At 37.3% G+C, this 13,691-nt stretch overlaps 1 protein-coding gene across 41 annotated transcripts in view; it reads left to right on the forward strand.

The window, feature by feature from the left end:
* Positions 1-13,691, forward strand: part of NRXN1 (neurexin 1) — a 1,286,326-nt gene that overhangs the window by 588,985 nt on the left and 683,650 nt on the right. The window lies entirely within an intron of this gene.

The raw sequence follows: 13,691 nt of genomic DNA on the forward strand, positions 1-13,691 counted from the left end.
TTCCAGGATTTCACTTCTTGAATGTAAATGAGAAAAAATCAGGCCCCTGCAATCCAGATTCAATTTTTGCAGCTTAAAAAAATTTCTAGTTCATAGGGGAATAAAATTACTGTTAATCATAAGTAGTAAAATAATTTATGTTTAAAATTAGTGAATATAACCTTTAGCTGTGAAGATGAGTGTAAAATCAGATAGCAGCTATGCAAGTTTACTTTAAAAAAATAGGCGAGGAAAACAAATTTGGGTCTTACAAGTATAGATTATTTCTGTTATCATTTCTATTTTATTTTAATTAGGGTTTAATTCACACTTCAATAATCTGCAAACATAGTGGCATTTCGGTGATATTTAAAAGTAGCATATTGCAATAATAACGCTGAGAAGAATGTGATGCTATTGTGTTGTCACGTATGTACTACTTATACTAACTGGCAATTTTTTCTGTGTGCAATACACAGTTTTATAATAGAAAAGGAATATTGAGTAGTTCATTTTAATAGTTTGTATCAAACAGATAGAGCTTTTATTTTTAAATTGACACCAAACAGAATCTGTAAAGACACTTTCAGTGCTTTGCACACACATTGCATAAATCTTAGCTGCAGTACATTAGCCATGATTTGTTACAACTGTCAGTTACAGAACTTGTATTTTAGTAATTGAATATTAAATCTCCTTTTCTGTTTCTCTTTTTATAAGAAATCTTTACTTTTATATTCTAATACTCTCTCTTCTGTGATTTTATTACAATACAAGAAAAGACCCAGGCCTTTTAATTAATATATTTCAAGAAAAGAGAGAAATGAAATTTGACATCCTTATTTGTAAGGATAAGTGGGGATCTAACAGTTTACCAGAACAAAAATCTTATTTAGTATGTTTATTCCAGTTTGAACAAGAAATGTTCAAATGCCAAAACTCTTATTTTGCGAAATCTTATATTACAATCGACACATAATATAGTCTTCCCTTCCAGCCAAAACCTAATCTTCAAGCTTATTGACCGGCAGCTAAAGTTTTTTTCTGTATAGTTTAATTCATTTTGCTAGGTTAAAGTGGTCGCCTAAAGATTTTACTGTTTAAAAGTAAAACTGATGAATGGTTTTTAAAAAAGTCTAGATATAATCTTGAGGAAATCCCATCACTTTTGTGGTAAATGAAGTCAGGTTATTGGCATTTACGAGTAGGTCCCAGACTTTTAAAAATGCAAGCTCCTTTGGCTAGAGGCCAGTTATTTTGATGTTGCCAGATTGTTCTATTACTGGTGGAGTGAAGTTGGCAGAGGGCATAACAAAACTGTTAGATGAATTACAAAAACCTTCAGTTAAATATGCATGGTGTACCACCCTGTGGCAAAATTCCACTATTACATATGGCAGAAGTAAAAATAGTACTTATATCTTTCCAGATCAGGAAGAGCTAGGCAATATTTACATATTTCAGTCATTAGAGACAGGGACAACAGACATATGCAAATCTATAAATGAGAATTTAATAGCAAACTTTATCATAGGGATTTGTCATGAACATATTTAACGGGTCACAAGAACTTGCACAGAATCCTTTTCATCTCCAGTTATTTTTTCCCTCTAGTATATTTTCAACTATTGTCCAATTCAGGACTTAATTTCCTAGCACACAAAACTTCACCTACTGGGAGTGATGGTAATATGGTATTCTTACTAGCTTCCTCACAATCATATCTGGCTCTTGTCCAGCAGAAATCTTTGTGCAGTCAGTGCAGGATCATTTCCTACCCTCGGGTTTCCCTATCCAGAGGAAACTGCACTGAAAGCAGTTCTCCTTCCAGTAATATTTGTATCCCGAATGGTCATGCATTAATATGATTACAGCTTTTGGGATTCTGAAAGCAGTGTGTTGGCATTTTACCACACAAGTTGTTATAACTACTACCCGAGTGCAATAACTGATACACTATTGTATTTAGTGATATAAATAACACAATTATAATTTTTGTAAGTAATTGAAGTAAAATAAGAACATGTTCACTACCACAAACAATAGAGCCTTACAAAGTGGGAAACCATGTTAGAATAAAATATTTGAGGTTAAACAACTGGGCTCTGAAATTATGTGTTAAGAGATTAGGATATCTACAGCAAACATGGCATATATTTACATTTGATGACACTAACATTTATGTGCCATGAAGCTTTTTTCGCCTTAATAATCAAAGAAATCATTTATCCTTATTATATGTACCAATATGTACAATAAAAAATATAAATTAATATTTATGGTAGGTCTACGCTACAACCGCTACAGCAGTACTTCTGCTATGGTGCTGTAGTGCTATACTGTAGATATACTACAGCCACAGAGGGATTTTCCATCACTATAATAAATATACTCTCTTGAAACAGTAGCTTGGTCGGTGGAAGAATTCATCCATTGACCTAGCTGCATCTACAGTGGAGATTAGATTGACCTAACTACATCACACAGGGCATAACATTTTTCACAGCCTTAAGTGATGTAGCTAGGTCACCATAAGTTTTACATGTAGAGCAGGCATCAGATAAATTAAATGTATTCAGGTCAGCAGGGCCTGATTAAATTTATCCTAGGTACTTAAGGAACTAGCTGAAGCAATCTCAGAACTGTTAACAGTTATCTTTGAGACCTCATGGAGGACACGTGAGGTCCCAGAGGACTGGAGAATGGCAAACAGAGTGCTGATCTTTAAAAAAGGGGGTAAAAGAGGACCTAGGGAATTATAAACCAGTCAGCTAACTTCTATATCTGGAAAGATACTGGAACAAATTATTAAACAGTTTGTAAGTACTTACAGAATAGAAAGGTAATAGACAACATAGATTTGTCAAAAACAAATTGTGCCAAACCAGCATAATTTCCTTCTTTGACAGGGTTAGTGCCTAATTGGTTAGGGGAAAGCTGTAGATGTGATAATTTAATTTTTCATAAGGCTTTTGATACTGTGCCACATGACACTGTCATTAACAAAGCAGGGAAATTTGATCTAGATGAAATCACTGTAAAGTGGGTGCGTAACTGGTTGAAAGACTGTACTCAGAGAGTAATTATCAATGACTTTCTGTCAAATTGGGAGGATGTAGGGGTCTGTCCTGGGTCTGGTGCTATTCAATATTTTCATTCATGACTTGGATAATGGGATGGAGAGTATGCTTATAAAATTTGTGGATGACATCAAGAAGAGAGAAGTAGCAGGCACTTTGGAGGACACGATTAGAATTCAAAATGACCTTGACAAATTGGAGACTTGGTCTGAAATCAACAAGATGAAATTCAATAAAAACAAGTTCCAAGTACTGCACTTAAGAAGGAGAAATCAAATGCACAAATACAAACAATATTTATAACTCACTAGGTGGTAGTAGTGAAGAAAAGAATGTGTGAGTTAAAGTGGATCACAAATTGAATTTTGAGCCAACAATACAATGCAGTCATGAAAGAGGCAAATAGCATTGTGGGGTGCATTAATAGGCATATTGTTTGAAAGACACGGATGGTAATTATCCTGCTCTGCTCAACACTGGTGAGACCTTGGCTGGAGTACTATGTCCAGTTCTGGGTGCCATATTTTAGGAAATATGTGAACAAATTGCTATCCTATGGACTCTCAACAACAAAAATTATTAAAAGGTTTCAAAAACCCTGACCTATTTGGAAAGGTAAAATTTAAAAAAATGGAAATTTTTAGTCTTGAGAAAGGAAGGTGGATGGATACCCTGGTAAGTCTTCAAATATGTTAATGGCTGTTACAAAGAGGACTGTGATCAATTGCTCTCCCTGTCCACTATAAATTGGACAAGAAGTAATCGACTTAATCTGCAGCAAGAGGTATATAGGTTATATATTAGGAAATACTTTCTATCTATAAGGATAGTTAAGCACTGAATAGGCTTCCAAGTTTGATTTTGGAATCCCTGTCATTGGAGGTTAAGAAAAGCTTAGACAAACATCTATTTGGGATTGTTTAGATATACTTGGTCCTGCCTCAGTGTCAGGTGCTGGACTTCACAAGGTTCCTTCCAGGCCCATATTTCTATGATTCTATGAATATATGATTCTGTAATCTGATCAGATCAGTAACTAAGGAAAAGCCATAGGACACAAAAGCCATTTTATGCTCATTCCAGCCTATTTAAAGTTAATAGTTTTTTGTGTGCACGTGCAGAAATTGGGTTGTATGTGCTTATTTTCCCACAGTAACAAATTCTTGGTTATACATAAAGTAAAAACATCAGTATAATCTATGGATTGGTCTAGTTGTTTATGGAAACTATAGCAGATGGAGGGACAGATGTCATAGCAATATAATTTGGCTTCATCTCTGATTTTAATCATGGATCACAATATGTAATTGCCTCTTGGCAAAGCCTTTCACAGGTGCATACTTTTAGCTGGACAACAAGGAATAATGCATAAGAGCAAATTTATCAAAGAAAGGACAGGCATGCAGAGTTGCAAGGAGTTAAATTAAATGAACTTTCTACAGGGGAAATACACTTGAATGTATTTTTCCCCTGTTTGAATTGTCTATGTATATTTTTTAATAAAATAAAAAAACTAACAAATGCAGGACTATATGAAAGTCATGTGTTTCCTATTGTTATAGTAACCTCATCTCCTACCTATTTAATTACTACCAATTTCATCATTTGCACCCTGCTAAATCCTGTGGGGCTAGGTTCTCTCACCCTACTCTTGTTGTGTAGTGAGGACATCCCCCTCAAACAATCCTACTGGAGTAAAGTACTACTTGTTAGGAATGAAGGTGGCAGAATCTTATCCAGGTTAAACATTTATCTTAACTGTAGTGTATCAATTTCAATTTTCATCCATATTTTATCCAGTAGTTATTTATATATTGAGAATTATTAGAAAGTACACCCAGAGACCCCTCAAGTCTGTCACTTTTTGCTTTATTTCATCCAAGCTGCTTTTTGAAGAGAAGGGTGTTAACATCCAACATCACTGATCTTTCCTTCACATTTTGATGTATTGGGTCATGTCACTAAGTCTCCTGTTGACTGGAGTATTTTTTTAAATCTAACTGAGTCACTTCTTATTGCAAAATGTGAAACTGTTTTATCTGGTTATGCAAAGTTTTAGATTTTTGGGAGGGATTTTAAAAAAGTATAAAAAGAAAAATGAAATAATGAACATATTTGCAAACACACATTGAAGTCATTGGAACTACTCGTAGTTTATCCATGATCAGGATCTTTAATAGTTACACATCTGGAATGAGCACTATTAAGGGGCAAATTCTGTTCTTTCGTACTTAAACGTAACGTCTCTGATTTAAGTAGAACCTGTGTCCCCTGAGTTCCAGTCCAGTGCACTATCACTGGTCATGCAATGTCACCAAAATGTAACTTGCTTAAATTCTTACAGAATTCACAAAGTGTCTTGGACTACCCAAATCTGCATTTTTGTGTGAAAAAGTTTCATATAGAAATTCACCCAGCTGCAGGGGAGGAGATGCAGGTGGGATGATGCATCATCTCTCCCTCAACATGCCAGTGTTGGAAAACACTTCTTCCACCTCCACATTGTGAAACTCCATCTGAGACAGGTGGAAAGACCATGGTAAAGTGACGTGTGAGGAAGCCATTATTACACCTTCCATATATAAATTATGGATCAGAACTAGTTAGTAAAATTAAAGCAGCCTGATGAAACAGACTGGGTTTTTCACGATAACATCTTCAATGTTTCATTGAGTATAAATTCTTTTAAACTGTGTCTCAAAAAAGGTGTTTGAAATCCTTTCAGATATCCTTACTCATCTGCTCCACATTTTTCATAGGCTATCATTTAAACTTTTATTACATGCCATAGATATCATGATATAGGAAGAAATACAAAGCATAATCCCCATATAAAAGTTTAAAACAATTTAAAATACTGTTGTATCTGAACCATATCACAGCTAATTACAAAGTGAGAAATGGGATAACTGAAACTGGCCCACAACTGGTCCTTTGTTTTTCAGTACCCTATACCTCAGTCTTCATATTCCAGTGTCCTGATCTGCTACTGCCTTCAAAACACAATCTTATTTCCAGTCAAACTTCTCATCCTAGCCACATCCTTCACTTCCTCTTCACATGAATTTCATTGCCCCTGAGGAAGCCAAGCCAAAACTCCCACACTTCACATTGGATAATTCATTTTCTTTTTTGTCTGATATTGTATCTATTTTTAAATCTCTTGTCCCATTCCTCCTCAGAACCTTCACTGCACCCTACATTTTTTCTTTTTTCTTCCCCTTGCTTTCTTCCCTTTCATTTAGCGTCACTACAGTGCCAGTAGCTTCTTTCTGACATGAATAATGATAACTAAATGCTGATTCCAGAACTATAAGCTCTTTGGGGCAGGGACCATCTTTTTGTTCTGTTTGTATAGCACTTAGCACAGTGGAGTCTGGTCCATGACTGGAGCTTCTAGTTGTCAGAATAGAAGTGATAAATAAATAAATAATTCCCCATTAGTGATGCAAGTCTGAAATTTAAAAAAAGTAATGGCTTCTATTGTGTCAAAGAGAGGTGGCATGGAGAATGATTGGGGGGATGGAGGAAAGATGGTAGGGAGTAGGAAATAGTGGAGTAAATAATGTAGTACATATAGTTTCAGAGGAAAGTAAGAAGTCACTTACTGTGCAGTGGAGGGCTAAGCATTCCTCAATAATAGGGTGAAGCAGATGCATTGAGAGGAACAAGGCAGGAAGGGAAGAAAAGTTTATGCCCAAATAAATTTGTTAGTCTCTAAGGTGACCCAATGACTCCGCGTTGTTTTTGCTGATACAGACTAACACAGCTACCTCTCTGAAACCTCTCACCCTAGGAATTGGGATCTCTATTCCCTTAGGCAATTTAGAAAATCCCAGCCTACATCAACATTAGCAGCCTGATTATCCTCTCACACCAGTTTTACATCTGTTTAACTCCATTGATTTCACTGAAGTTAATCTAGATGACACTATTTCAAATAAAAACAGAATTAGGCCCTGAGAATTTCAATAGGTATGTATATAAAAATAAGACTTACATTTTCTGACCATGGAAGGGAAATATTTCTTTTAGCAATGTTATCAGTTCATAAATTCATTCAAGAAATGTCTTTCATTTCATCAGTTTTTACCAAGCAAGGATTAACATCTCACTTCTGTTGGATAATTCTTCCCTGTATCTGGTATTTGATGCTGCCATAAAAAAGAAAAAGAAAAACCAGCTAGTATCAATGGCCTCCAGTATTGTTTAATAAAGGCTCTTTCCCTGTCGTGCTTCCAGCACTGTAATTATAGCAAAACTGTTATTCCCTGCACTAGAGGCAGTACCTCCTCTTAACAAGTACCATATTATTAAACCTTTATCACAGCCATTTTGAACTTAAACTTCTGCTCTAGTAGCATTTAATATAATGAACCTCTTTGGAGCGGCTGAGCAGGAAAAAAAAACAATCTATGTCACCATCATACACACAGCCCTGTACTCATGTGAGGGGCACAGATGATGAGAGCCTTAATCCATAGTAGTCCTTTGAGACTCATACCCAGCCCTGCATAACCAATCAACCAAAAGCTTCCTCCACTTATTCAGGCTATCGTCTTGCTAAATCAACAATCCATAGTGGATGCCTGTAAAAGTTGCAAGGAAGGAAACCAGAATCTCCTAGTTGCTGAGAGGAAATTAAAAAAAGAGAGAAAGAGAGAGAGAGAGAGAGAGAGAGTGCAAAATCTCATGCTCCATGAGCCATTCTTACATTATGGAGAAAAATGCTTTCCTAACCTCAAAAAAGATTGACGAAAGCTTGCCAGAATATCCTGCACAAACTTATTCTAACATAAGAATATGATTGGGCAGGAAGGCATGACAGCAAGGATGCAGAAGAAAGGTGCCATCCTAGGATGAGAGAAAATAGAACTCCCTGTAGTGGTGCAAAGACCATCCACAACTCAGCTGTAGCTTACTAGCCAGTCAGGGCAGAGGGAGTTAGTACTAGGGGCAGAACACTCCAAGATCCACCAGGAGCCTGAAAAAAGGAGAGGTGAGTAGAGGAAAAAATCAACCTGCTCCACTGAGGCTGGCACCACACCAAGGAATGCAGGAGAAAGAAATTTCATACCCTGCTCAGCAAGATTCAAACCCCACTCCGGCTAGTAAGATGAGTATTATCAAAAGTCTGAGATTTTTATCTGCTTGATAGCAATCCTTTGTGGCCCTTTGGGCTTAAGCCATCCCACAAGCTGCCACAACCTGCAAGCTGCCACACTTTGAGATAAACAGAATACTGGCAAAGAGGTCAACTTTGGCCCCCCTAGACTCAGAGATTACAAGACCATTTACTGTGTGTGGAAAAATGTGATGATAAGGGCTCAGTTTCTCAAAAATATCAATAAAAGAGTTTGAGATTAATAAGCTTTCAGTTTCTGCCAAAGAATAATCTTTAGGGTTTGCCATTCTTCCCATGACTGCTTCCCATAATACTTTAGTTTCCGTAATATTACTAATAGGAAGAAAAACAGGACCAGTTTCCACCTGTTATACCATGGGAGTCAGAAAAATCTCCGAGTGTTAATTTCCAAAAGGATATTTTTACATTTTGCAACGTCCTACAAAACAAAATGCCTGTAAATTTCATTTTATGCTACTGGGTTCCATCTATCCATTGTGCAAAATATCAATTGTAACAGTAAAGACGTTATCATCAGAGAATCTTTTACTGCACAATAACCTTGAATCGGACCCTGAAACATTATTCATCTTAACTTCATCAGGATTATTCACAATTCTGTAGACACCATAGAATCACCAGAAATCATGGCCCTGATGGGCAGTGAAGAAGAATCAAGAAGCACAAATTAATTTTTCTTCTGGTACCTCTTTGCTAATACTGCCTGAAGATTTGAGAAGGGGTGGGTGAGTGGGAATGATATAGATACTCCTGGATCTACCACCAAATTTAAAAGAGACCGTTTTCCCTGAAGCTCTCTTATTCAGGAATCTGGAGAAGAATCTATTTCTGTGATGACTGAGGCAGTGGGTACTGTAGTGCTCTTCATGTTACATCCTTAGAAAAATATTTCTTGTTAACAGTGCCTCTTCCCACAGACGCTCTTCTCTTGGATACATAACAGCTAGCTCTCATACAGCACTTGTTCATCAGTAGATTTCAAAGCATTTTACAGAAGAGGTCATTAGTTGCATTTTACAGGTGGAGAAACGGAAGCACAGAGAAGTGAAGTGATTTGCTTCAGGTTACCTGCAGGCCAGTGGCAGAGCTAGAAATAGATCCCAATGCACCACTATCATATTTTCCATTTCTGGAATGCGTGATGATATTGATTTCCAATGCTTGCACTGATGTAATTCTTATTGTCACCACACTGGTCAAATCCTCCTTCCTCTCCCCAATTTTGTCATTTGTTTAGGGAACTTCTGTGCTGTAGTCCATCAGCACTTGATTGTGATACCCATGCCAGTTTACCTAACAATTTAGAGCTTGAATGGATTTCTGAGTTGTTGTCCAAAGGCCTTTTGTCACCTGGTCTCAACTCAGGCTTCTCAAACAGTTTTTGGAACATCTGTTTCCAAAATAACTGATGTGGTTATGCGAAAAAGGACTGAGGACATCATGTCTGCTCATCATGACAGTAAATCCTGGAAGGCCTTTGCTGAACAGATCAATACCTGTTCACACTCCTTTTTATCTTTCTGACCCCAGCTAACATCTCAGTAATCCCCCAAATACAGAGTATCCCAGAGTATCTCAGGGTAAACAATAAAGACATACCAATTACACAATTAAGCCATGTCTGTAATGGTGTCCTCTTCTTGCTACCCAATCTCCAGGGATTATTTTAGGGAATCTACAGTCAGCCCTAAAATATCTATTCTGATATGGGGGACAAGAAAAGATTTTGCTCAGTTTGTCATGTTCCCACTGCTTTTAGTACAGTTGCATTTATTGAATATTTAAAATCTCTCTAAACTCCTCTTAACTAACATGCCAATTATAAAATCTTATTCCAGATTTTCAGTAACTGTACCAAAACCTTTTTGACCACGATGAAGGTCCTTGGCGTTCTCTACACATACCAGATACCATGACCTGTCATTTGTAAAACTGCCCCTTCCAACTGAGCCAGAGGAACTTCAAAAAACTGGAATTAACTGGAATGCTCAAAAATATCTCACTGAGGTGTGCTTTGATAATGAAATTTCTCATCAGAACCATGAGCAATAAGTCCTTTATCTGTCTATTCTGAAGGATTTTTGATTTAAGAAGGGCAGAAACCCCCTTCTCCTCCTTCCCAAGACTGTATTTTTCCTGCAAATATAGAACTGATAAAATCCCCCAGACTTGCAATTTCTAAAGCCTTGATGATAATATTTGCAGTCTGTTCTTCCTGTGTCTGGGTGATTTTCATGAATAATTTTATTGGTGAGGGTTTAGTGGTTGGAAATGGATTTAAAACAATGTAACCCACCTGCCACACAATTCCAGTCTGACTTTGGAGGGTTTATATGCCATCACACTTTGTTGCAGTGACATGCCTTTCCACTGGATAAGTGGTCTGGAAAAAGTAGAGGCAATTTCTTTCTCTAGTGATTGCAAATGGGGGCCATTGAAAAGTTTTAAAATTTTTGTTAAGTAAATCAACAACCTTACCACCATTTGGTTTTTCTTTTGGTATTTTCTATGATATTCACTGTAGCATCTAAGTTCCTTGCAAATATTAATGGATTTAGGTTCATAACACTGGTGATATAAGGAATAATTACCCCCATTTTACAGATGAAGAAACTAAAACATAGAAAGAATAAGTAGCTTTATTTGCTCAATAAAGCCTGTGGTAGAGCCAGCAATAGAACAAAGCTCTCCTGATTCACAGTCTCAGAATCATCTATCCTCTCCAGCTGGATAATGAAATCCTCTGGTCACAGGACATTCTGACCATTGAAATAGAATTGAAAAGTCTGCTGGCAAATTTTGAATCCCAAACTGGAACTTGTATGTGAGAAGTCTTTTCATGGTCATCTTGCCTGTGGATTTGGATTATATCCTTCCTTTAAATTAATTGATGTGGCAAACAAGGGCTAACTTTGCTTGACACTTCTGGCTGCTCCCACAATCTATAAAGGGCAGTCTGCCCTCACCACTCTAAGCCAGCAATCCTTTTTAGTTGCCATCTGGCAAAGAACTGACATCTTTGTGACAGTGTGAGGTTCTCTCACAAACTGCTTTATATTGCTAAAGAAGTTACCAGAGGACCAATGCCATCAGCCACTTTCCACACAGTCCTCAACATCCAACACTTTCTAGTCAGTCTCTTCTGCTTGAAATTATCTCATAGAATTTGAAAATATTAAAGACCTTTTCTAAACTAGGGCCATATAAACAATCCATAGTAGTTTTCCCTATTTCTGCAGGAAAGGACCTGGGGATTACAGTGGACTAGAAGCTGGATATGAGTCAACAGTGTGCCCTTGTTGCCAAGAAGGCCAATGGCATATTGGGCTGTATTAGTAGGAGCATTGCAAGCAGATCAAGGAAAGTGATTATTCCCCTTTATTCGGCACTGGTGAGGCCACACCTGGAGAATTGCGTCTAGTTTTGGTTCCCCTACTACAGAAGGGATGTGGACAAATTGGAGAGAGTCCAGTGGAGGGCTATGAAAATGATTAGGGGGATGGGGCACATGACTTACGAGGAGAGGCTAAGGGAACTGGGGTTATTTAGTCTCAAGTTGCAGTGCGGAAGGCCTAGGTTGGATATTAGGAAACACTATTTCACTAAGAGGGTGGTGAAGTATTGCAATGGGTTACGTAGGGAGGTGGTGGAATCTCCATCCTTGGAGGTTTTTAAGGCCTGGCTTGACAAAGCCTTGGCTGAGATGATTTAGTTGGTGTTGGTCCTGCTTTGAGCAGGGAATTGGCCTAGATGACCTCCTGAGGTCTCTTCCAACCCTAATACTCTATGATTCTGTGATTCCATGATTTCCTTGTAAAATACTTCAGCACATAGTCTGGGTAATAATTTCCTTCGTTTAGTCATCTCCTGACCTATGATTCTGGGTCCCACCAAAGCCAATGTAGGGAGGAGGGATTTAGATTCATTAGGACCTGGGGAACCTTTTGGGAAAGGGGCAGCCTATATAGGAAGGATAGGCTCCATCTAAACCAGAATGGAAACAGACTGCTGGCACTTAAAATTAAAAAAGTCATAGAGCAATTTTTAAACTAAGGGCTGGGGGAAAGCCAACAGGTGCAGAGAAGCATGTGGTTCGTAGAGAGACATCCCTTAGGAGAAGATCTATTAACAGAGATTTTCTATGTCCTAGTAAGATGGAGAGGATGGAAGATGATAAAATATGGGTAGGCTCTGATGAGACACAGTCAAATGAAAAAGAGTCCCATTCAATTACATCATATAATGGCAGATAGCTAAAAAGTGACAATTTTTTAAAGTGCTTATATACGAATGCTAGAAGTCGAAATAATAAGATGGGTGAACTAGAGTGCCTCATATTAAATGAGGATATTGTTATAATAGGCATCACAGAAACTTGGTGGAATGAGGATAATGAATGGGACACAGTAACAGTAGGGTACAAAATATATCAAAAGGACAGAGAAGGTCATACTTTTGGGGGAGTGGCACTATATGTGAAAGAAAGCGTAGAGTCAAACGAAGTAAAAATCTTAAATGAATCAAACCATACTATAGAATTTCTATGGGTAGCAATTCCATGCTCTAATAATAACAATATATCAGTTGGCCTATACTAGTGACCAGGATGGTGATAGAGACTGTGAAATGCTCAGGGAGATTAGAGAGGCTATAAAAATTTAAAAAATGAGTAATAATGGGGAATTTCAGCTATCACTATATTGACTGGGTATATGTCACCTCAGGATGGGATGTAGAGGTAAAGTTTCTTGACACCTTAAATGACTGCTTCTTGGAGCAGCTAGTCCTGGAACCCACAAAAGGAGAGGCAATTCTTGATTTAGTCTTAAATGAATCATAGGAGCTAGTTCAAGAGGTGAATATTCCTGAACTGCTTGGTAATAGTGACCATAATATAATTTAACATTCCTGTGGTGGGGAAAACATCACAGCAGACCAACACTGTAGCATTTAATTTCAGAAAGGGGGACCACACAAAAATGATGAAGTTAGTTAAGTAGAAATTAAAAGTAACGGTGTCAAAAGTAAAATCCCTGCAAGTGGCATAGAAACTTTTCAAAGATTCCATAATAAAGGCTCAACTTAAATGTATACCCCAAATTAAAAAAAAACATAATAAGAAGATGAAAAACGTGCCACCATGGCTAAACAACAAAGTGAAGCAATGAAAGGCAAAAAGGCATCCTTTAAAAAGTGGAAGTTAAATTCCAGTGAGGAAAGTAGAAAGGACCATAAACTTTGGCAAGTGAAGTGTAAAAATATAATTAGGAAGGCCAAAAAAGAATTTGAAGAACAGCTAACCAAAAATTCAAAAAGTAATAGCAAAAAAAATGTTTTAAGTACATCAGAAGCAGGAAGCCTGTTAAACAACCAGTGGGGCCATTGCATGATTGAGATGCAAAAGAAGAACTTAGGAACAATAAGGCCATTGTTAAGAAACTAAATGAATTCTTTGCATCAGTCTTCAGGACTGCGGATATAAGGGG

Source organism: Dermochelys coriacea, chromosome 3 (assembly GCF_009764565.3).
Source record: "Dermochelys coriacea isolate rDerCor1 chromosome 3, rDerCor1.pri.v4, whole genome shotgun sequence".
Lineage (NCBI taxonomy): Eukaryota > Metazoa > Chordata > Testudines > Dermochelyidae > Dermochelys > Dermochelys coriacea.